The following is a 25,707-nucleotide window of genomic DNA, read 5'->3' on the forward strand; positions in this document are numbered from 1 at the left end:
ATACTCTCTGCCCTTGTGTTTCTGCTCCTCTACGACCAACAGCTACGTAGGCGCCGAAGACAACGGTGAGTACTGCACCTACGACACGGGGAGGCAAAAGTTAGGGGGACACCCATTAAACACCCCCACCTCCACCCTCGCATATTACAACATACACACCAATGCATTCACAAAAATCACAGTAACAACCTACAATCCCCCCGGAAGAATGAAAAGACAATGCAATATTAGGTCAAACATTGTAATGTGGCAATATAAATGTCATACAAAAATATACAGATATATATTAGAAAATCAGTCATAATTATATACAATACGACAAGGAGTGCAGATATGTACATAACAATGTCCGTGCACCAACAGTCCAAAAATGCATGGGCGAGGCCCACAAACGATACCTGACCACAATCGGAGAGAACACTGCCGGGGCATCAGATAGAAATACTACAGGCACCTCAGGGGGAAGGGAACGGGGGGCACCTCAGCCGGATGTCTGCAAAGCCAGATCCACGACGGGGCTCCATGCCCATTGATGTATCTTGGGGAGTGCAAAGCCACAGTCTCTCAAGTCTCTACAGTGGGTGGCTTGCCCACTGTACCATCCTGGGGAGTGCAAAGCCACAGTCTCTCAAGTCTCTACAGTGGGTGGGTTGCCCACTGTGCCATCCTGGGGAGTGCAAAGCCACAGTCTCTCAAGTCTCTACAGTGGGTGGGTTGCCCACTGGACCATCCTGGGGAGTGCAAAGCCACAGTCTCTCAAGTAGATGCAGGTCGCTACTGGTACTGGGGGGGGACTGATGCCCAGACTGGATGAGTCTCCCCATGAAAGTTCTGGTCCTGTTACTGTCCCAGCTGCACATGGGATAAGGATGCCTGATGTGGCGGTCCATTCATTCCTACCCGGTACTTGCCCTGTTCAGCGGTGCTTTGCAATGGTGGTCTTTGCCCTGTTCAGCGGTGCTTTGACATTGAGGTTCAGGACTGTTCAGCGGTGCTTTGCCATGGCGGTCTTTGCCCTGTTCAGCGGTGCTTTGCCATGGCGGTCTTTGCCCTGTTCAGCGGTGCTTTGACATGTCGGTCTTTGCCCTGTTCAGCGGTGCTTTGACATTGAGATTCAGGACTGTTCAGCAGTGCTTTGCCATGGCGGTCTTTGCCCTGTTCAGCGGTGCTTTGACATTGAGGTTCAGGACTGTTCAGCTGTGCTTTGCCATGGCGGCCTTTGCCCTGTTCAGCGGTGCTTTGCCATGGCGGTCTTTGCCCTGTTCAGCAGTGCTTTGACATTGAGGTTCAGGACTGTTCAGCTGTGCTTTGCCATGGCGGTCTATGCCCTGTTCAGCGGTGCTTTGCCATGGCAGTCTTTGCCCTGTTCAGCGGTGCTTTGACATTGAGGTTCAGGACTGTTCAGCGGTGCTTTGACATGGCGGTTCTGATACGGACATTGGTGTGTGGCATGACGTTCTCTACACTGGGCATTGGTGTGTGGCATGACGTTCTCTACACTGGGCATTGGAGTGTGGCATGACGTTCCATCATTGCCCAGCGGGGCTGTGGCATCCGGGGCCCTCCTGGGCACTGACTCCGGCAGTGGTCTCCTGACCAGTGACGATACTTGGGCCCTCCTGGGCACTGACTCCGGCGGTGGTCTCCTGACCAGTGACGATACTTGTGCCCTCCTGGGCTGTGACTCTGGCGGTGGTCTCTGGACCAGTGACGATACTTGTGCCCTCCTGGGCTGTGACTCTGGCGGTGGTCTCTGGACCAGTGACAACGGTGCTGGTGGTTGTGTGTCGACCGCCGGAAATGATGGCGCACTTCTCCGCCGTGACACTCACAACAGGCTGGGCAGACTTCCTCTGGCCCTTCCCCACCTTTGGTGGAGTCACAGCTGACTCTCCAATCCCCTTGGAACCCATGTCAGTTGTTTTTCCACCAGAAGTCTTAACACTGTCCCGTCGTCCACTCTCCAATTTTAGAGCCTTTACAGGGGGTGGGCTGCCAGTGCCTTGGCTCCGGGTCCTACTGCCTGCCCTGGTGGCCGGTGCACTCCACATACCTTGAACAGGCACCACTGGTATTGGTGGCTTTTTGGCTGGGGCGCTACAACGGGACTGATGAATTGGAGGGGGTGGGGTGGGGGCAAAAAGGTCAACTTTACAGAGGGACAGTTTCTGACGAACAATGGGATGGGTAGCTGGAGGGGCTCTGGGAGTGGAGGAAGAGGAGGTGGTTGTCGGAGGTGTCACTTTAGCTGTTTTGGGTGCAGGTGCAGGTACTGGAGGCTGTCGTGAGGTGGAAGGATGTTGGGTGAGTGATTGCCGGCGTTTGTGTATTTTGGGAGGGGGCGTCACAAACGCACTGGGAGAGGACACAGGGGACGTGTAAATGGCAGTGGAGGTGGTGAGTGCAGGTGAGCGGCTTGGGGTGCTGGGTCTCCTTGTGCGACTCATGGTGCCTGTAGATGTGGTGCATGCAGGTGTGTGTGTAGACGAGACTGGGAGGGGGGAGGGAGAAGAGGAGGAGGGGGACACAGTGGAGGCAGTGGATGTTGCTGTGTCTGTATGTGGTTGAGGCTTGCGTGAGTGCCTGTGGTGTGTGTGGTACCTATGTTTGCTTGAGCTACTTGTGTGTGTTGACTTGTGTGCATGCTGGTCTGTAGGTGTGCTTGGGATGGGCTGGCATACTGGAGATTGGGTCTGGGTGGAGGAAGTAGTAGGGGGGACGCTAGACACAGGGACAATGGCTGCCATCAGTGCTGAGGCCAGAGATTGCAGGGTTCGCTGAAGGACAGCCTGACCAGAATGAATGCCCTCCAGGAATGCATTACCGTGTTGCAACTCTCGTTCTACACCCTGGATGGAATTCACAATGGTAGACTGCCCAACAGTGAGTGACCTGAGGAGGTCAATGGCCTCCTCACTGAGGGCAGCAGGGGTGACTGGGGCAGGGCCTGAGGTGCCTGGGGCGAAGGTGATGCCCACCCTCCTGGGTGAGCGGGCACGGGGCGAACGCTGAGGGCCTGCTGGGAGGGCGGGGCTGGTAGGAGAGGTGGCGGCTGTACCTGTAGAGGTGGGGGGCACAGAGGGTGCCGCCACCACAAGGGAGCCCCCATCGGCGAACAAGTCCGTGTCACTGCTTGGTGATCCGGTGGCCGACGTGAAGCTCCCCTCGCCCTCCGTCCCACTGGTGCATTCAGAGTCCGTGGTGTGGCCCTCCATGGCCATGTGGGATGCAGCTCCCTCGTGCTCCGGTGCCACTGTACCTCCGCCTGATGATGCTGATGTACAAAAGGACAGGGAGAGCAGAAAAAGGGGGGGAGACAGAAGAAAGAGTTTTAGTGCATGGATTACCGCTACCGTTGGCGGTCAAGACAGACGCAGCAGCCCCCTGCATTACGCCGTGCTCCTGCCCTCTGCACATGCAATTTCTGGGATATGTCCAACATGGCAATGGTGGACATCTGCGCACATGGATGCCACAGGGACAACTGTACCTCGACTTGGCACTCTGCTGAGGTGGGGTAGAGTGCCACATGGCCTACATTACGGAGGGGCCTTGCCTACCTAACTCGCCCTGGCCTAGGGACACCCACAGCCCACCTCCCCCACCCAGACACCTCCACTGCACGCAAAGTCAGCAGAATGCGGTGTATTCACCCCCTTGTGTCTGCTGTGATGCCCTCAAGCGCCCATCCAACTCTGGGTAGGCCACCGCCAGGATCCGGAACATCAGGGGGGTCATGGTGCGACGGGCACTCCTCCCACGTTGGGAGGCCATCCCCAGCTGAGCCTCTGCCATCTTCTTGCTGCAGCGGCGAATGTCCTCCCATCTCTTACGGCACTGGGTGCCCCGTCTCTGGTGGGCCCCCAGGGTCCGGACCTCCTTGGCGATGGCACGCCAAATGTCCCTCTTCTGGTGGGCGCTGACCTACATGACATGCACAAGGGAAGAGGAACAGTCATTACCAACTGCACCGTCGTTGTGAGTGGCCCCCTCCCTACTCTGGCCATGTGGCCCATTCATTCCCATGCATTGTTGTTCTATGAACTCTGCCCCCTTCCCTCTTCCAACCAGCCCTCTCCACCCAGGCCTAGCCCATACAACGTGCTCCCTGTGTACTAACCTGTTGGTCTGGAGGACCGTAGAGTAGCGTGTACTGGGGGAGGACCCCGTCTACCAGTTTCTCCAACTCCTGTGCAGTGAGGGCAGGGGCCCTTTCCCCAGACGCAGCAGCCATCGTCGCTTCCAGACCGAGGTCACAGCAGCACTTGCAGTGTAGGTCCTCTCCTGTCTAAGGTCAGGTATCTAGTGATTGAACGGATAGAAAATGGCGGTGACGTCCGCAGCGGTGACGTCCGCGGCGGTGCGCATCATCACCGCCGGCGCACCTGTTCATTGGCTCCTGGGACCCATAGGGTCCAATGTTAACCAATGCAGGATAGCGCTGCAGTCTACGACCGCCTACCGCGACGGTGTGCAACACCAGCGCAGTTACCCCACAATCCCATTGTCCCAGTTTAGAGGTCAGGCAGCCGCCATTTCAGGGGCCCACATGGCTTCATTTACTACTGCGTCACACATTGCTAGGCCTACACTCAACACACATACAGGAAGGGTTTTGTGAGTGGTGTAGTCTTGTGTGTAACTGTGGGTACATACCTGGAGGAATAATGACTGGTTCTTCGCTGTTGTCCTTCGTAGGCACCGTCAGCTGGGACATATGACAAGATGGCGGAATCCTCCGGTGTACAGACCGCTGGTGGACCTGTTGACAATGGAAGAGAGACATGTCATCCTCACCTACCGATTTGACCGTGCCACAATCCAGGAACTGTGTACCCAGTTGGAGCCAGACCTGATGTCACCAATCCGCCATCCGACTGGAATCCCCCCTGACGTTCAGGTGCTGTCAGTGCTCCATTTCCTTGCAAGTGGGTCTTTTCAGACAACTGTGGCCATGGCATCAGGGATGTCCCAGCCTATGTTTTCCAACGTGTTGTCCAGAGTGTTGTCTGCCCTGCTGAAACACGTAAGGAGATACATCATTTTCCCTGAGGTGGAGGATTTGGCTACAGTGAAAGGTGACTCCTATGCCCTTGGACATATCCCCAACGTCATAGGTGCCATTGATGGGACCCATGTAGCTCTGGTCCTCCACCCCCACAGGAGTGAACAGGTATACAGGAACAGGAAGAGTTATCATTCAATTAATGTACAGATGGTCTGTTTGGCAGACCAGTACCTCTTGCAGGTAAATGCTATGTTCCCTGGCTCACTGCATGACGCCTACATCCTGTGGAATAGCAGCATCCCTGATATGATGGGTCAACTCCAGAGGCACCGTGTATGGCTATTGGGGGACTCTGGTTACCCCAACCTTTCCTGGCTATTGACCCCAGTGAGGAATCCCAGGACAAGGGCAGAGGAACAGTACAAAGGCCCATGGGCGGACTAGGAGGGTGATCGAACGCACCTTCGGCCTCCTGAAGGCCAGATTCAGGTGCCTCCATATGACAGGTGGATCCCTATTCTACTCACCAAAGAAGGTGTGCGAGATCATCATCGCCTGCTCCATGCTCCATAATTTAGCTTTGCGACGCCAGGTGCCTTTTCTGCAGGAGGATGATCCAGATGACGGTGTTGTAGCAGCTGTGGAGTCTGTGGAGCCTGTGGACAGTGATGAGGATGAAGCTGAGGAAGAAGAAAACGACAACAGGGAGTCAGTCATACAGCAATATTTCCAGTGACACATAGGTGAGAACATTTTCAGGTTTAACATTACATTAACTTTCACACGTCTACCTCTATCCTGTTTCTCGATTTTAATCTCTATTTGGTAACTGAGTTGTACCCTTCCATTACGGTTTCACAGGCGTGGTTACCTACGTGTCAACTGCTTGCATCCTTCAAGGGCTTGTGATGTGTGACATAGGTATGTTAGCCTTACAATGGTAAAGCCATTATGACACTGTCATTGATAATACATATTTAGTAAATCACAGACTGACTCCAGATTGTTTTTTGGTTCAAGGGTGTTTATTGAAGTGCTAAATATTGGAGGGGGGTGGTAAAATGGTGAGGGGTGATGGTGGAGGAATGTCCATGGCAGAGTCCAGTCTATTAATCTCACAGGTGCACTTCCCATCTGGGAAAAGGAAGTGGAGCTGGTGTAGTTCAAGTATGGACAGGGTAACAAAGTGGGACAGTGGGAGGACAATCAGGGTGGTCTCATTTCCTGGCGGGGGTCTTGCCATCTTGCTCTGTCCTGTTCCTGGATCTCAGGGACCGCTTGCGGGGTCGTTCTCCGTCTGCAGGGGGTGGGGTGCTGGTGTGGTGGTCCTGTGGCGGGGCGTCCTGTCCACTAGCGCCGGCGGAGGTGGTGGGCATGTCGTCGTCCTGGCTAGTGTCAGGGGCCCCTTGGAGTGCCACGGTGTCCCTCAAGGTCTGCTGTATGTCCTTCAGCACCCCTACGATGGTGCCCAGGGCAGAGCCTATGGTCCTGAGGTCCTCCCTGAACCCCAAATACTGTTCCTCCTGTAGGCGCAGGGTCTCCTGCAACTTGTCCAGGACCGTCGCCATCGTCTCCTGGGAGTGGTGGTATGCTCCCATGATGGAGGAGAGGGCCTCGTGGAGAGTGGGTCCCCTTGGCCTGTCCGCCCCCTGTCGCACAGCAGCCCTCCCAGTTCCCCTGTGTTCCTGTGCCTTCGTCCCCTGGACCGTGTGCCCACTACCACTGCCCCCAGGTCCCTATTGTTGTTGGGGTGGCGGGTTACCCTGGGTTCCCTGTAGTGGTGGACACACCGCTGATTGACCTGTCCTGGGTATGGAGGTTTGGGCCCGCTGGGTGGGTGCTGTGCTGGTGTTACCAGAGGGTGGAAGGTTGGTGTTGGGCTGTGCCTGTGCAAGGGGAACCGACTGTCCCGAGGCCCACGATGGTCCGGGCTGGTCATCAGGATCCAGTAGGGCAGAGCTGCTCTCGTCACTGTGGGCCTCTTCTGGGGGTGGAGTGGTGTTGTCTGGACCCTCTGGTGTGGTGACGGTCCTTCGGGTTCCTGCAGGGGCATAAGAGCATGATTATTGCATGTGTGTGTGTCATGGTGTGCAATGGGTGGGTGAGCGTATACCCCGGTGCTAGCATTCCTGTGTGGGGGCTTGTGTGATGATGGTTGGGGGGTGTTATGGATATGTGCAGTGGGCATGCTTTAGTGCTGGGTGACCATGCTTAGTTGTGTCATGCAGGGCTTGGTGTTGGGATGGGTGGTTTGTGTTATTAGTAAATTAGTGAGGAGTTGGAGTGATGGGGGAGGGGATGAGGGTGGGGGGGTGTGATAGCATGCAGGTAGGGTGGGGGATGTAATAGTTAAGATTTGACTTACCAGTGTCCCATCCTCCACTGACTCCTCCGAGGCCCTCAGGATGCAAGATGGTCAAGACTTGCTCCTCCCATGTAGTTAGTTGTGGGGGAGGAGGTGGGGGTCCGCCGCCAGTCCGCTGCACCGCGATGTTGTGCCTGGAGACCGTTGAATGCACCTTCCCCCGTAGGTTGTTCCACCTCTTCCTGATGTCCTCTCTGTTTCTTGGGTGCTGTCCCACGGCGTTGACCCTGTCCACTATTCTGCGCCATAGCTCCATCTTCCTGGCTATTGATGTGTGCTGTACCTGTGAGCCAAATAGCTGTGGCTCTACCCGGACGATTTCCTCCACCATGACCCTGAGCTCCACCTCGGAGAAGCGGGGGTGTCTTTGGCGTGACATGGGGTGGTGTGGGTGAAGTGTGAGGTGGTGTATGTGGTGATGAGTGTGGTGAGTGTAGTGGTGTGTGGTGTTTTGTGCGTGGAGGTTGTGTGGGTGATGGTGTTGTGTGCCTCTGTGTGATGGGGTTGTCTATTTTGTGCTCTCTCTCTGGCCTTCGTTCGTGTTTTTTGGTCGTAGGGGTTTGTGGGTGATGTGGGTGTTTGTTTTATATTGTATTGGGTGTGTGGGAGTGGTGTTTGTATGTGTATCAGGTGTGTGTATTTTGAATTGTCCAATGTGGCGGTGTTTTGGAGATGTGTGTGTATTTTGAGCGCGGCGGTGTGTACTGCCAATGGAATACCGCGGTTGTAAGACCGCCGTGTGGATTCGTGGGTCGTAATAGCATGGGCGTGTTTCTGTTGGCGTGGAGGTGGAGGTTTTGTTTCCGCCAGTTTATCACAGACCTTTGGTGTGGCGGTGTTGTGTGGGTGTCTGAATTTCGGCTGATTCCGAGATGTGTGTCATAATAGCTGTGGCAGAATACCGCTGCGGTGTTTTGGCGGTCCTCTGCACGGCGGTAAGCGCCTTTTACCGCCAATGTTGTAATGACGCCCTTTGTCTGAAATGTCAACACACATTTGTAATCTCGGTGAAGCTCAACTTTACAATTAAGTCGTTATTCTAGATAAAATATTGTATGGAATTTAAATGGAAATTTGGCTTCGTTTTAAGTGTATTTCTCTAGGTACACCAGTAATTGAACCATTAATGAAGGCTGTGGTAGGCAGGCTATATGTGTGTATACTGGAAGAAGAATGGGTCTGACAGTTCTGTAATTGTCTTGAAGGGTCTGCAGATGGTGCAAATGTGTGGAGCCACATGTACATGTTTGGGGGATGCAGGCCTAGTGTCTGAGGGCTGAAGTCTTTGAGTGTGGGGGCCGCAGGCTTTGTGTGCTAGGTTTGGTTAGAGTCTTTTTATGTGGTCCTGTGTTTGGAGGCTGATGGTTCTGTTTCAGAGGCCAAGACACATAAACATATATGGAACACATAACAAAATGAACTTCTTCAAGGCTTTCGACTTGCTGGGAGTGACTGCTCTAGGGATTTGGAGCCTAAATCCCCTTGAATCACACAACGCAAGACACAAAGAAAAGAGTTTAAACTCAGATAATATACATGAAACAAAAGTCACAAATGTCCTTTGACCAAGAATGAGCATTACCTTTGCTTGAATAGGTAGCTCATTTGAGCCTACACACCTTGTTGGAATATTATCTGGATTTTTGGTAGTCATCACTTAATTACACCCAGAAGCTAGTCCTGACCATGAAATATACTGTGGATGAAACAAATCATTCCTTACCGTCTTTGGAAGCTCTCTGCTAGAACTGCACCAGTACAACTCCAGCAGAACTGCACAGGAAGAGACCAGCTCAGCAGAAGGCATCTCCGATTGCTAGGCCTAAAACCCAGACAAAAAAACGATAGCCACCCAAGGTGTAGGGAAAGCGGTGTCAATGATGATCAGGGATGCAAAGGCAGCCCCTGTTCTAGGGCATACAGGTAGTAGACTCAATGGCAGCTGCCACTCAACAGGGGTGGCAGGGCAGGGGGAGGGGTGTTCAGGGGGATGGGGTGAAAAATAAATGAAAATAAAAACACTTACCTGTGGGGGAGACGCATTTGTCTACCCTCCGTCCTCTTCCTGGGTGCACACAGGCTTCCAGCCAATCAAGATGTTGCTGTCACCAGCATGACGGCAGTGTCGAGATTGGTCTGAACAGCTTGCTTCACCACTCAGACAGGTAGTGCGAGCCTGGGCATGTTCTCCACTCGGCTGTACAATACAGCCAAGTGAGGGAACATGCAAGGTTCACATGCCTGTTGGCTGGCCTAACACAGCCAGTCAAACAGACATGCGCACTTTATAGTGCACATAAAACTCCTCTGGCCCCCTATCTCCATCCCAGCCAGTCCCTTCTCCCAGGAAAAATAAAATGATAATAACATAAAGTTATTATCATTTTATTTTTCCTTTCCCCACAATCCAGAGGGTGATGTTCATCCGCCTTAGCGCAGGAACCGCCCCTGAGTAGACTCCATCTTGACAATGCATAGGGGAGAGAGAGACAGACACTTCCTGTATCTCTTGATAAATAAACGTGTAAATCTTTTTTATTAGAAGCTAAAAACATGACATATAGAATCGCACTCAACATAGTGGTTAAACCATCAAATGCTCAGATCAATGCACCTGCTAAATAATGGGCACAGGCTCAACCCTTCTACAGGACTGCAAGCCCCACTAATTGTCTTCAGAAACAAACTCAGCCCACCCAGAATCCCACCTGGGAGATAAAAAGGGAGAGGGGAGAATGAAGAATGGCGGGACAAGTAAAAGGAGCTCAGTACATCAACTAAGGATAGAGTTACCAAAACACTCCAATCCTGTTCTCCTCTGAACTTTAAATAGAATGGGACACTTCCTATTAGGCCTAAAAAAATGAACAGCTGCTAACACACAGCAAAGGTCTTATAATCTTACTCCTCTGGGGCAACATAATCTCTCCTGTCGAGGCACGAGTCCACACTGCATCTCGGCTATAAAACATGAATATCTTCTCTTTAACAAACCCTCGTCGCAATCATATAGAGTTGCTGCCAGTCCAACGGGAAACAACTCCCCTTTGACCAACTGGAATTCTTGCTGTGTGCCAAGACTAAGCTCTGAGAAAATATGAACAATGGATTCATTAATCTGTGTCTTTGTTACATCTGTGCCCATAAGGAGAACTACCATAACTGCATATTCAAGATTAAGCACTCCTCGGGTTGCTGGCTAGCATGGCTCTTTGAGATCGTGCTCAGTACCAGGCAGAAAGGGTGGCACCACAACTCTGGAATCCAGCACACAACACCGGATGTCAAACTTAGGGTTCTTCTTTCATTACCAAACGAACTCCATGACTTTCTGGAAAGTGGTGTGGATAAACCTTATAACCAGCCTTTCCCAAGATGTCCATAGAATATTTATTTGAGGTGTCCAGTCAAAGAAGAAGCTGATTCTTTTCCTGTGATCTCATTTCCTGTTGGAATCACACAAACAGACGGTACTCACAAGAGGAAGATGCATATCACAAAGCATTTGTTCCCTTATTTGTTTGCGTTCTTTGCCCCCTTCCTACTTTTTTTGCCTAGATTTTTGCTTCTAGCACTTTTTCTTCTGGATTATATGCCGGGACTTCTTGCTTGGCACTTTTCTATTGCCTGAGGTCAGGACTTTTGGTACCTTGCTGATTTCTTCATTATTATTCCTCATCTTTAATCAAGAGCTACAAGCCTGCCAGGCACATTTTCCTCCTTTGTGGGTTTTTCCTCCTAACTGGTACCCACGTAAGGAGAAACTGGACACTTTTGATATATTCAGTTTTGTGCAGGGTGGCATCATGACAACTGGGAGGAATCACGCTATTGTTGGACAACCAAGAAGGGGACTCAAAGGACCTTCTCAAATTCCAGTCCATGACAACCTTGCAGCTGAAATGCCAGCACTGACTGGAGAGGGCCGGTACAGTAAGAGGGTCCAAGGGCTGTTTCTCTGAGGATTGGAACACCCTCCCAGTCCTCTGATAACCTGTCTGTGCAGATCCTCTTTGCTCTCCAAAAGTTGAGTCCTACATATGTATATATTATTTTTCAGCTCTGGGAGAGATCCACCTGGTCTGACTTCTTGATATATACTTTGGCTCTGTACTGTGGAAGTGCAGAATCCCAAGAGTGCAACTCAGCAGAAACCACTTGCATGCACCCCAAATGTGGTTACATTCACTGATACTTTCTGCTATGGTGCTCTCTGTGAGAAGTGGCATGCTCTATGTCTCCCCTGGGTCTGAAGTTGCAGCTTCGGCAAAGCAGTCCCATTTTGGCTTTCGTAGGAGGTACTCTTCTAAAGCCCAAGACCATGACTTGTGTGGAATCTTGATGGACATGCAGGCCAGCACGCAAACAACAGATGGGAAAACTGGCACCTTACAGCATACCTAGACCAAATGAAAAGTAAACTAGACAAACATGGAGATCGTCTGGATGATGCAGAACATAGAATATTTGTGGCGGACGACTGCACAGAGGATATTAAGTAAACTGTGGCCTACCTTACCAATGAGATTGCCAAAATCTGCACCAAACATAAGGATGTGGAATCGCGCTCAGGGTGCACCAGCATCCATATATGTGGTCTGGCGGAAACCAGAGACTGGAGAAATTGAAACCTTTTCTAAAATTATAATGAATTTCTTTTTTGTATGTGGTTAATTAAAACCATTACAATTGTTCAGAAACCACATAGATAATAAAAAGATCATCAGTAGTGATAAACACACACAAGTTAGGATGTCGCAATGAGCAACCGTACATACAAACACATATAATTGATCGACTTGTGGCTTGACAACCAGTATCTATAAGTACCAAATGCCACGTGTAGTAAAAAAATCATCTTTTGTCAACCTTTTTGGCACCAAGTCAGTTTGATGTATCAAAGTGCTAGTGCAAAAACCAAATGAGAAGTAATATCACAATCAAACAAAGAAGGCCAGCTAAAAGAACTAGGCGACTTGGTGAAATACGGCAATGATAATACTATGAATACATCTCAAGCAAATAAGACGATCGTCGGATTAAAAGGTGACGATGACAAGAAGACGCCAGGGTCGGCAGCAAAGTGCTAATGCAAAACCAGGCAACAGCAGCGGTTCATTGGGTGAAAAAGTGCAGCCCAACAAGACATGAAACAGGAATCATCAACCCATATAGGAGAACACGCGCAGTTCAATAAATGACATCAATTCTTAAAATAAAAGAAGCTATCTCACAAAGCGCTAGTGCAAACAAGATAATAGCAGCGGTTCCTTAAGTTAAAAGTTCAGTTTAACAAGTTTACATTACGCGGGCATCACTGGAACATACTGGCTGAAAAACACAGAGGGCCTGATTCTGACCCTGGCGGCCGGTGACCGCCAGGGTCACCGGCCACGGGAGCACCGCCGACAGGCTGGCGGTGCTCCGAAGGGCATTCTGACCGCGGCGGTTCAGCCGCGGTCAGAAAGGGTAAACCGGCGGTCACCCGCCGGTTTACCGCTGCCCTTCTGAATCCTCCATGGCGGCGGAGCGCGCTCCGCCGCCATGGGGATTCAGACACCCCCTACCGCCATCCTGTTCATGGCGGGAAACCCGCCATGAACAGGATGGCGGTAGGGGGTGCCGCGGGGTCCCTGGGGGCCCCTGCAGTGCCCATGCCAATGGCATGGGCACTGCAGGGGCCCCCGTAAGAGGGCCCCGCAAAGTATTTCAGTGTCTGCTATGCAGACACTGAAATACGCGACGGGTGCCACTGCACCCGTCGCACCTTCCCACTACGCCGGCTCAATTCTGAGCCGGCGTCCTCGTGGGAAGGTTGATTTGCCCTGGGCTGGCGGGCGGCCTTTTGGCGGCCGCCCACCAGCCCAGGGCAAATCTCAGAATCACCGCAGCGGTCTTCCGACCGCGGTGCGGTGTTCTGACGGGGTTACTTTGGCGGGCGGCCTCCGCCGCCCGCCAAAGTAAGAATGACCCCCAGAGTGTAATAAGTGACGAGAGTTCTTTGAGTGAGAGAAGCTATCTGCAGTATTGGATAAACCTTGTTGAAAAGTTCCATGGCAACATTTTTAAAAGACACACTTTTCTGATGTGTTTGCTGTTGCGGGAGCCCCAGATCCTTTGGCCCTCGGGCCCCCACCAGGTACCCAGAGGCCAAGTATTGCACCCCTTCTGAATTATAGGATAGGACTAGAGACATGGCTTTGAAAATTGCCAGGGAGAAGGGGCGCATAGACTTTCAAGAAGCTGCACTTTCAATCTGTCCAGAGTTCACAATTGCCATACAAGAAGCCAGATGCGCATTTGCAGATATGAAAAAGTTTCCTAGAGTCTCAGACGTCAGCTACGCGATGATCTGTCCTGGAAGGCTTAGGCTCCATTTAAAGGGACATAGCATAATTTTCACATGCCCTAATTTTTCTACATAAAATTGACCACTCTCGGTCTCGCCCATCTCACTGCCCCAGATGCTTCGAACATCCTGCTGATTTCTTACACCTGGCCAGGACATGCCCCACGGTTCACAGATTCTGCATAAAGGTGGCACAAAGTCTAACGGACATAACATGCACAAACATAATTTGGATTGATACATGGATCCACCTGGAGAGCCATACATCTTTGTTTTTTTGGATACTAAAAATAATTAATCTCTCTTTAATGGCCTTTTTTGTAGCCAGGATGGGCCTGGGTACATACTCTTTACAGCTTGTCAAATTGGTATCAATGGATATGTACCTCCCCTCATTGAGATTTGAAGGGGCTTTTTTTGCGATAGCTATGGAACCATTTGCTCCCGTGCTCAACAGTTTCTGCTGCCATTTTATGCTGACGACATTCACCTGTTTTTCAGAACACATAAAATGCAATGGTAGGTTCAGGTATCCATATTTAGGGGCATATTTATCATTGAATTTGTGGCCCTTGCACAATGTAAGGGGACACAAGGACGATGCAACTACTAAGTCAGATTTATCAAGCCAAGCAAGGTCACCTTCGTGACCCTGCACAGCTTGATAAATCTAGAGTAATGCAAAGCAGCACAAATCGCTGCGTTGCGCAACCCTGCCCCAGTGAGACGTTCCATGGGAGGAGCAAGGGCCTTCCCACGGGAGATGCAACGAGGAGAAATATCTTTATTTGTCCTTGTTATTTTCTCTTTCTAAGTGTGCTGCAGAATAAAGAGGAAAAAGCCTCTGAGGATTGCTTTTGTGGCGGGAGGTGACCCTTATGCACAAAAACAATCCTGCCTCCAACACATGCGCCCTTGCACCACAGCACAAGGGTGCCTCCATTGGAGCTAGACAGCCGTAAAGGCGACAGCGCAAGGAAAGGTCAGGAATTCGCTGTAAAATGTTAAATACAGTAAATTCCTCCCCTTTCCCTTTCGTGCAGCCCAGCAAGGTGGCTTGCTGCACTGTGCTGTGTGAAAGTTGGATAACTCTGCCCCTAACTTCCTGCTCCTAACAGAGATGTGTCCACTCACCAATAACACTACCGAGGCAGTGCTGGATTATCCACAGGCTTGAAGGGAAAACCTGGTTAAATATCTGGGTATTCTTGACAATAGAGACCAGGAAACAGCTCTTAGGAACAACTACGGATTTAAGGTTGGCAAACTAGCCATGCAAATGAAGAGATGGATCCAGTTACTCCTTTCTGTGCCTGGCAGAGTTGCGCTCAGCAAAAATTAGTGCTGTCTAAGCGTTTATGTTGGCTCACAAATATACCATACCCTTAGTTAACAATATATTTGTTAGGCTCGAAGCACTGGGTACAGAAACCCGCAGATTAGATGGGTTAGGCTAATCTAGTAGCAGGTGGCTTTGCTAAACTTGATTTCGAATGATACTTCTTGGCCGCACAGGAGCGCTTTGGTATACAGTTGGGTTGGCCTCACACTTGCCCATAGAGAGGGATCAAATTGAGGGTGGGCGCTACATACCCTGTAAGTGTCTAAAACGCCCAGACCTGGCAAATTCAGTGAAACGGTTAAGTGTATGCATTGGACGCTCAGGACGGTTGCTAATAGGGCTGGGAAAATAAAGGTACATTCTCCAGAAAAGATGATGGAAGAGGACCCTGGTTTGCCTCCATCAATTATAAGCACAAGTTTATTTATTTTCATTTTGTTTAAAGACTGTACTACTTCCTTGTGTTTCTACCATCTTACTGCCCCAGAGGTTTCTTCGCACATCCTGCTGATTTCTTGCGCCTGTCCTGGCCATGTACCACTATTCACAGATTCTGGGTAAATGTGGCACAAAGTCCAAGGGACAAAACCTGTACATTATACGCCACCGACTGTGACACTATGATATTTTGCGGCTGTGCCTATATCTGTCAGCAGGCTGACTGCTTTGCTACTGGTCCTGGCCAAACACAGGATAGCAAAATCATGGACCAGAGTTACTGGGCCTAAAATATAATACTGGCCTAACGACGCTACTCTGTGCAATGACCTCTGTGAGACGCTTGTAGAACTGCAACTCAAAACAGTCAGACCGAAAGACATCTGGGGGCATTTACGGAATACGTATTGCGCATTAAGGCGTAGCTGATGCTGCGGCATGAAGGAACACGTGTGTGATCCATCAGGACTCTTGCGTACCTCATCTAAGTACCTCATCGAAGCACATGTGGATAGGGACCGTACCCCAACTGTTCTAACACTATTGCGGCTCATTGGGTTGTGTCTCTTATGCATGGAATCCAGTTGAGCTCACAGCTGGAGAGTAATGCGATTGTGCATGTAATTCCCACGCATGTTCTCCTCTCGGCTCGCATTTCTCTCTTTATAAACCGTCGCCTTTGCTGAGATCTCACGACAAAGTTCCTAGGTCCCGACTCATCGCTTGTCAGCAGCCGAGCTATTTTTGTCGCCGCTGCAAAGGGCCCACTTCCGGTGAACCTGACACAGACCTCTGACCTGCGTAAATTTAGAAAATCTTCAAGAATGTTGCAAACTACTCATGTATTTTAAATCTTTACACACTGGCACTGTTTTGTTGCTTGTTTGTCCAGGGCAATGTTTCCCCGCGCGTGCATGCGGCACTTCAAAAATCGATGATCAAATTAGCAGATTGATACTGTACATGTGAAAAGGCGCAGCAGTACAGTCAAATATACACTATCGTGCTGAGTGTCTTTGTAGAGCGTCATTTTCACTGCTCTCTCGGAGTCCCTGCATAGGCGTCTCTTAGGAAAGAGGTCTAAAACAGATAAAACGTCATTTAATATATATGTTTAGGGTTTTAAGATTCCGGGGCGTCTATCATCACTGATGTGTTCATCAAAAGTTTCCTTTGCAAGATAAAGAGATATTAGAAATACTATTTCTCTCACACAACTTTCCTACGATGGCTGTAAACTTTGCTGATGTACTAATTTAAATCTCACCCTACTGTCAATGTATTATTCCTTATCATGGATGTTCGAATTATACATTTACAAGATTCACTTTGTGGAGCCATATCACGGGTTCTCTTTAATCATCTGGCCATATTGGCTGTGTAATGCTCCTCATTAGTGACGTTCTAATTGTCCATTCACAAACTTCACAGGCAACATACAGTGATGTTTTCCAAGTGTGTAAAACCTAATAAGGACGCCGATATTGCTGACTCCTAATTTCCTTTGCCCTGAAAAGCAGCACTGAGCTGAGAAACACACAATTACTGTACTGAATGAAATGTTACCAGTTCAAGAACTCTTACAACATAGCATGGAATGTAGTATTAAGGGCTCATGGGAGGTACTCTAAAATAATTGCTTGGTAGGCAATGTAAAGTTAACTGCCTGGCATCCTTTCCTTTCCTTTCCCACTCGTGCAAAGCGAGATATTCCATCAGAGACATAATTATCCAGTAGTCTCTACCACAAGAAAAAGGTAGTCATTTAGGCAGAACTACTGGACTTCGTATCAATGTTAAAGGTGAATTCTTTACTAATGATTTTCCTTTGTTATGTGTTAAGAATCTGCATAAGAAAAGCTGACATAGAAAATAATGTGCGATTTGGAAAATGTGCCCACTTGAGTGACCACCATCAATACGTAAGGCTTTTAATAAATACATATTATTATTAGTTGAGGTACACGCATAAAGAAAATTGTAGTAGTATGTCATAATAACGATTATATCCTAGGTATTTGCTTATTTTACTATAGGCCTTAAGTTAGCGAGGTTCAGGCCTAGTCTGCACAGCCTCATATTAAGCTGCATTGACTAATAAAATAGTGGGAAATGCATGACCAGGGATTTGATGCTTTCATTGTTCACACTGTGCTGACCAAACAATTTGCAGATGTGTTTTCCCATGAGAACTGCCTGCTGGAATGTCTTGTACTAGAAATTGCAACTTTGTAAAGTTTGATGCATGAGACAGCAATGTTCCCAGGAACCAACAATGGATGCACTGACTGGAGTACAGATTGCAACAAGAAGGTTACCTGACGAGTCTGATGATGGGAACAGGAGAAGAGCAACCAGTCATCGACATGTGAAAGACAGTTTTGTTATATCTTAGATTTGGGTTTTTATTTCTATTGGACTAATTGTAAACATGAAACACAAAGAGAGAGTTACGGGAGTGATACTATCCCACACATACTCCCAAGAAAAATCTACATATCCATCAACCACTGAAGGTGTGGGGTAGTTGATGTTGAGGGTGGAATTAGATCAGTGTACCCTCAATTATTAGTACCGGCTAGGTAGGTATTTGTGCTAGGGGGAAAGAAATGTGTAAAGAGTGTCTCTAAATGGGTGGCTGTGTTAAACAAGGGGGTGGAGTTCCTTTACGGACTAGGTGGTCTCACACACATAATAGTGTCCTGCTTCATCATTTGACCACCTAGCCCCACCCAGGTAAGATAAAACTACCTGGGCGGACTCAACCTCTTTGTTAAAAGAACAAGGGGGAGTGCTGAAATTAATCTTACTGGATAAATAACAGGGATCCAGATAGGGTTAGAATAAAATTACCATACATGTCACCTACTTCAACTGATTAAATTTAATAGAGGTTAAAACGGGGGGGAAGACTCAATAGAGATTAATGTCTCTTAGAGTCTAAAAAATAATCTTGACCAACATGTTTCTGCCCTCTCAATGTGCTGGAAGGTCAGGGGCATTTGTCAGGGTCTAGGATCCCAGAGCACTGCTGCTAATGGGTGTGCTCGCTGAGTGAAATAAAGGAGGTCTAAAGGCCTACCTGAACAGGTGGTTCGTTTTATGGTAGGAGGATAGATAAACTACAAGTTACAATCAAGTAAAACAGGGTGACACACCACTGCACACAACGCAGCAAACATGGTGGTAACACACACGGTTAAAGATGAAGACACTCAAAACACATGCAGTGGTGACTTACCCAAGAAATAGGGGTGATTGGCCTCTGGTCTGGGTAATGCCGGGGTGGGGTTTTCCCTTGTAGTCACACTCTTGAGGGGAAAAAAAAGAGAGAGAGGGGGGGAAAAAAGAGAAGGGGAGGAGAATCAGATAAAGATAAGAGAGGAAAGAGGAGGAAAAAGGAAAAGAAGAAGAAAAGGAAAAGAGGGAAGCGGGAAAGGGGGAGAGGGAGGAAGATTAGGAAAAGAGGAGAAGGAAGAAAAAGGAACAAGGGGGCTGGGACAAGCCCAGCAGTATTGAAATAATGCTGGTGTTCAGTGGGGTTGCCACAGAACCGAGGTCACAGGGAGGTCTACCTCCTGCCAAAAGACAGTTAAAATCCAAAATGCAGGCAGTGCTTGAATAGAGACTTACCACTCCAAAGGGAATAACCAGTGAGAGTACCTACATGCCGGTGCCCGACCGCTCTGATATCGAGCTGAAAGTGGGCCCAGTATTTTAGGTAGCTGTTGGAGTGGAAAACAGGATGCATGCTGGGCCGGCGGTGTCCGGCGTACAAAAAACGTTTGCGGCGCTCCCGGAAGTTCGTAAGGACTGGGTATGTCCCTGTATCCATGGAAAGGGAGAGCCACGCTCAAAGGATGCGCCGTGTTTGAAGGCGCGTATGTGGTACGACCCGGAGGTGGCGGTGTAATTGAGGTGGGGTCGCTCCAGCCGTGTCCCGTGGCTGGGACGCGGCGAAGCGCATAGGAATGACGCGCCGCGCAAAGGCTCCCCGGGACTCTGGGAGTGAAGTCCCGTGGGTCGCTTCAGCCGTGTCCCGTGACTGGGACACGGTGAAGCGCATAGAAATGACGCGCCGCGGGGTGCGTGGCGCGTCACAAGCCTCCCCGGGACTCTGGGAGTTGAAGTCCCGTGGGAGCAGAGCTCAGCTCGGGAGGAGCTGGCATTGATGACGCGCCGCGGGGTTGCGGGGCGTCAAGGAGCTCCCTGGGACGTCGGGGGTTGTAGTCCCTATGGAGCTGGATGAAAAAGAGACCAAAAGGAGAGAAAACAGCGGGGGGAAGTGGAGTGAGGGGAAAAGACCAAGACAGGAGGTTGGAGGGAAATGGAAGGGAGGGAAAAAAGGGTGGGAATAAAAAGAGGGGGGGAGGGGAGGAGGGAAGCAGGGAAGCAAGAGAGAAATGGGGTGGTGGGTGGTGTGGGGCTGGCGGTGAGTAAGTTGAGGAAGAAGGAAGTGGGAAGGGGAAAAAAGGAGGGGGAGGGAGGAAAAATGGGGGGCTCCAGTAGAGTATGGAACGGGAGAAAAAAGCAAGGGAAGTATAGGGAAAAAAAGACAATAGAAAGGTGTCTTCTGGAACTAAAGTAAAGTAACACAGAGGATGTCTGCTCGAAAAGGGCATACACAAAAGGGGACTAGTTGTGAAAGAGATTATATTCACACAAAAAATTATACAAAAAAATATATTAAGAAAGTTTTTTTTATATATAGCGGTGTATGAGTCTTGAGTGGTAGAACAATGATATGATATGGCCATTAGCCCAGGGCGGACCACTGAATATTGTCATTAAGTCCAGATGTGTCGGTATGCAGTCTCCATACCCATCTTTGCTCGTAAAGTAGTAACTTTTGTTTAAAATTTGTTACTGTAGGTTTGAGTTGATCTAGTACCAGCCATTCCATATGGTTGGGATGGTGGTTGTTGGTGACGTAGTGCTCTGTCAGTTAACATACCATTTTCTGACCAATGATGGGGTGGTAAGTTCTTTAGGAAATTCTAACTTAGCTTGACGGCAAAGACGAGAGAAGTTCTTCTTCCTATTTTGACTTTCCCCGTATTGGTTCTGTTTGAGGAGCTGAATAAGTTCCTAAGAACTTTATTTCTAACTTTGACTGTATTGTCTAAGTTTCTAATGCAGAATGCTGATCCCTTAGATATTGTCCATTATATGGTTCAGATAGTTTAGAGTCCCTGTGTCCGAACCATTCCCTTTCACTGCCCGTTGCTGAAGCTGACCAAACAGATGTCCAACTAATGAAGAGAGATCGCAGCTTGCTGATCCATATTGTGGAGCAGTATAACAAAATGCTATTGTCCTTGTTGTAGGTTTTGTTCTTTGTTTCTAGGTACCAACCGCGATTTTGATAGAGCCGTGGTTTAGATGTTTTTCCAAATTATCTTTTGACTAAAATTTGTTTAGCATGAAGTCCAAACATGCTATTCTAATCTGAAGGTTAGTTAGGGAGCCATGGAAATGTTATCAAATTGCAATTAACCAAGAATTGATCTTGTTCACTTGTTGAATCTAGATGTATGTCATTTCTATTGCGCAGTTATTCTTGCTATTAGTGTGTTATGTGACTCTTGAATGCTTAATTGTTAATGCTGTAGATAAACTGAGATTCTTTAGAAGATTCCGTCAGCTGGTCTTATTCATGTATGTTTATCATTTGGTTTTGAGATTAATTTGCGAGACATCAACATTGTTAATATAGGGAAATAAACTTTCTAATTTTACTTAAAGATGTGGTTATTCGTGGCCAAATAGGTCATGATGTGTGAAGATTATTGTCTCCAGATGAAAGGTTTGTTTATTGATTATGTTAAAAGGATTGAAATTTAAAAGTGAAGCTCTTAGTGGAATCACTCCAAGCATAGTCAAAAGGTCAGTCAAACCTCTAATGCGTCTCCTTATAAATTAAACGATAAAAGGCCAAATAAGGTCAGATGCGCTCACAGTTCTTGGTAGCAGAGTTGGATGGTTAGTCTCCTTGTGAGGCCACTAGAGATGGTTGGTTAATCTCCTTTGGGGCCCACTTGTGTTGGATGGGTAGTCTCTTTAGGAGATTACTATAATTCACAGATTTGGTAGAAAAGTTGGATAACGTGTCTCCTTAAGAGACCACTATGATTCCCAAGATATAAAGGCTACAATCTGTAGATTTGGTAGTACAAGTGAAAGATTATTTCTCCCTAAGAACTTGCCATGACTTTCCCAGAACCTTGGAGTTTGCCAATGCTTGTTTGAGGATGTTTTCAGCATTTCTAGTGACAGTGTGAATCAAATAGGTTTTGTACGTGCACAGCTTGAGCAAATCACAGGTGAATTGTGATGTTTGAGAGTGTTTCGGGAGTTTGTGTACTCCAGATTAAGTTGTTTAGGGAGTTTCCTTACTCCAAAGAGTGAGAGTAGGGAAGTCGTCGAACTTCACATGTTTGTGGCGCTTTGTGCTCAATAATTGTCCATGTGGTTGTTGGTATATGGACCCTGGGTGGTCTAAGACTCTGGAGTATTGAATATGTGTATGAGACACTTAGTTTATGTTGTAATTTGTCTGTTTAACAGGTCAATTAGGTGTGGTTGACAAACTCAAGAGTGCGTGTTAAAGGAGTGATAGTTTTTCAGTGGAGATTTGGTGAGCCCTATGTGTACCAGGAGGATCCAATGATCAGTTGAGAGCAAAAGTTGATGGTCCAATTTTGCTTGCGAGTCAGGGAAACTGAGATAGAAGGAGATTCTGTCAGAGCGAAATGCTGCAGTGAAAAATCAGTAAGGTTTCTGAAGCGACTGTGTTCCCTACTTGTGGTAAACAGACAAGTTGGGTGTTGATTTTATTTAGTGCTCGCAATATTTGCATTTAGTTTTGCGTGGATCTGAGTTTAGGAAGGAAAGCAAAAAGGCTTTGTCAGCCGCTGTACGTGTGAGTGTGATGTCATTGGAGCCACGCTGGGATAGGTTGGTTAGTGTGGAACAGCTGCAAACTGATTGTTGGATAACCTTGAAGCGAAATTGATTGAGAAGGTAGGCGAAAAGTATTTTGGGATTGAAATTCACTTCCTGATTTGATTGAAAGTGACATAAATTACAGAGCTGACATTTCTCAAAGCTTTAAAGAATGCCCTAAGGGGAGATACGTTTATTCCAACCAGAATAGGAGAAATGACACCGCCAGAAGGTACACCCGCCTATATTATGTTTGATGAACAAGGTGCTGCGCCATGTCTTTGGCTGAAACAATGGTGCAAAGAAACAGAGAGAGATGGGAGCTTAGCATTCCCTGCCCATGGAACATTTAATTTGAGGATTTTAGAGAATTTGAGGAGAGTACTGTATGATTTTACACAACCTCTGAGACCTGCAGAGTTTGAAGCATTAGCTATTTGGGAACTAGTGGCTAGACAACAACAGCAACTGAAATTTGAAAAAAGAATGAGAGAGGCTGAGAAAACTTTAGCAGAGGTTAGATTGGATAGGGAGCAGACATTCTGGAGAACTGAGACTTTACAGGGAATTAAGTTGTTTCCGGCAATTACACAAGAGAACGGGAACAAGGCTAAAAAGAGTAATAAGAAAAGGGATTCCTACCCTTCGGATGACAGAGAGCTAAAATCCACAGAGTCTATGAAGTCTTTGACTTGCAATGAAGAGTCAGATGATGATTAGTTTATTTTGCAGTTATGGAGAAATTGTCCCCTACCATATGCAGCACATGAGAGAGGTTCAGGTACTACAGTAGACCCTACAGCTCCGATACCAATTGAATCTACACAGAGCCACATACAGGTTAGTCATAATGTTCCAGCTACTTCTGCGATTCGGAGGCCTATGCCGCAGATTTATATACTCAAAATGTATCCAGATGTACCTAGATACTGCATCAAACTTAGTAGTGCCGACATGACAAGCTGCCCACACGAGACAAGTCTATCAGAAGCCGACGTTGATCCAGATGGATTTGATGTCCCCGATAAAGCCACAGATGATCCAGAGGTACACCCCCATATTAGGATCACAGACAGAGATGTCCGTCGTTACAAGTTAGAATACAGGAATAATGTACCCTAGAGACTAAAATGTCCGACTAAGTACAGATACAGTGTCAGTACCATTTACTATAGGTCCAGTCATACCATTATTTGCCCGGCAAATAATAAGAGCAGTGAACAGAAAATCCTGAATCCAAGCATAGAGAGGGAGAGATTCACTGAGAACGCATGAATGATGACTCCCATGAGACCAACATTTGATGGAACAGGTCCGTTAATTGACCTGAGCTACCCAAGAACCCCACTGAATGATTTGAGAAGTCAGGAAATAGGTCCTAACCCAGTTGCAAAGACACCAGAGACCCCAAGTTTAACATTACAGCAAGTGCCCGGTGTGACTAATAACAACATTTCATTACAAGGTTTGACAGCTAAGCAGTTAATTGAATGGTTGGAGAAGCTGAGTAGTGTCCAAGAAGATTCCAGCAGAGTAAGTGTACTGAATTTAACCAGGCTTAGACTAGAGGCAGAAAACCTAATTGAGGGAACGATGGGGTTGGACAGAATTGACTCATTCTGAGAAGACGAGTTAGGTTATTTGTGTAAACTTATTACCAACAAAGCAGGAATAGTACATCAGAAATTATCAGATCTGGCAGAAAAATATGACATAGAAATGGAGAAAACCAAACATTTAAAGAGGAGTTACAGATTAGAGTTTGACTCAAAGGACTTTGAGAACATTAGAGTACCGGGAATGAGTACAGAGCATTCAAACATGGGGGAGCATTAGATAAGTGGGAAGGCAGATGAGTGAAGAAAAGAGACAAGAAGAAAACAGATTCTGAGAATCTTACTGCAAATGTGCAGCAAGTTGAGGATCCAGTGAAAATCTTACCATTGAGAGAGATTTCTGGAGGGAATTTTGTCCCTGTCTCTTGGAGCAGAAGTGACATTTTGTCATTTATAAATGATTATCCCAGGTTGGGAGAAAAGCCAGTGGAATGGTATCAGCAAATAGATAGGTTTGTGAAGCTTGCAAGATGCCTGTAAGAGGATTTGAACACCCTGTTAGAAAAAGTAGTTCCAGCAGATTTATGGGTCGAGTGCAGGAGAAGTGTAGATTGGTCGACAAGAGAACCTCAGAGAGATCCAGCAACAGGTGCACTTTCTCCTGACATGATGGCATATTACTATAAGGTGATTGTATTTTCGAAAAGGAGAATTTCGTCTAAGAATATCGACTGGCAGAGATTAGACAGGACAGCTCAGGAAGGGAAAGAGTCGATAGATGTATACTATGATTGATTGTTGCAGGCATTTAAACATTACAGTGGGGCAGAAACCATTAAGCCAGTAGACATGATTAATTTTGTGTTCAGATTTGTTGAAGGATCGAGACCTGAAATTAGCCAGATGATTAAGAGTCATTTGATTTGTTGACAAGTAAAGCAGACTTATGAAGTATTGCAGTATGCAAAGTACTGTAGTGATGAGATTGAGTTGAAGCAGAGAAAGTTGAAAGAAAAGGCAATGGGGATGTAGATTAAAGAGGCACAAACAGGAATGCAAGGAAGTTTTCCGCAGCAGCAGCAGGGAAACATGTGGTCACAGAACCAGGCGAAAGGTATAGGTCATGGTGGAATTGGAAATTTGAACCGTGATCCTGGTTTGAATACTGTGGTTGTTCAGAATGACTTGCAAGGGATGAAAAGAATGTTACCATGTCACGCTTGCGGAGGCCTCGGACACTGGAAATGGGAGTGTATTATGTTAGTACTGGAAGGTGTTGTTCAGTAGACAAACTAAATCAATTCTTTCCCAAATATGAGAGGACCGAGAATGAGAGGTCAAAATCCAAATTTCCAAAGTAATGTGAATCAGGTGCAGGGTTTTCAGCCTATGCAACAATTGCAAATGCCATGATTACAGATACCCCAGTCGCAGAAAATTCAAACCAAGTTCAAAAGGTACCTAGGCAGCAAATTCAAATACTTCAAGCCCCTATGGTGCAGCAGCAGGTGATGCTTCCTCAGCAGGTCACAGGTCAAAGGCTTAACCAAAGTAATAACCCAATACACCAATACCCATTACACAGTGAGGATGAAGCAAATGATGACTTGGTGAGCGAGAGTTCAGATGAGGAGGAAAGCGTGTTAGCAGCTTCATTAGAAGTAGATCAGAAAGGTCCATAGGTGAAGGAAAAAGTGATGGGTC

The 25,707-nt window shown here is 47.8% G+C and overlaps 1 pseudogene; it reads left to right on the top strand.

Annotated features, from left to right (window-relative positions):
- LOC138297115 (trypsin-like) overlaps nt 1-25,707 on the top strand; it is an 85,202-nt pseudogene that overhangs the window by 39,127 nt on the left and 20,368 nt on the right.

This window comes from Pleurodeles waltl, chromosome 5, assembly GCF_031143425.1.
Source record: "Pleurodeles waltl isolate 20211129_DDA chromosome 5, aPleWal1.hap1.20221129, whole genome shotgun sequence".
NCBI classification, from domain to species: Eukaryota; Metazoa; Chordata; class Amphibia; order Caudata; family Salamandridae; genus Pleurodeles; species Pleurodeles waltl.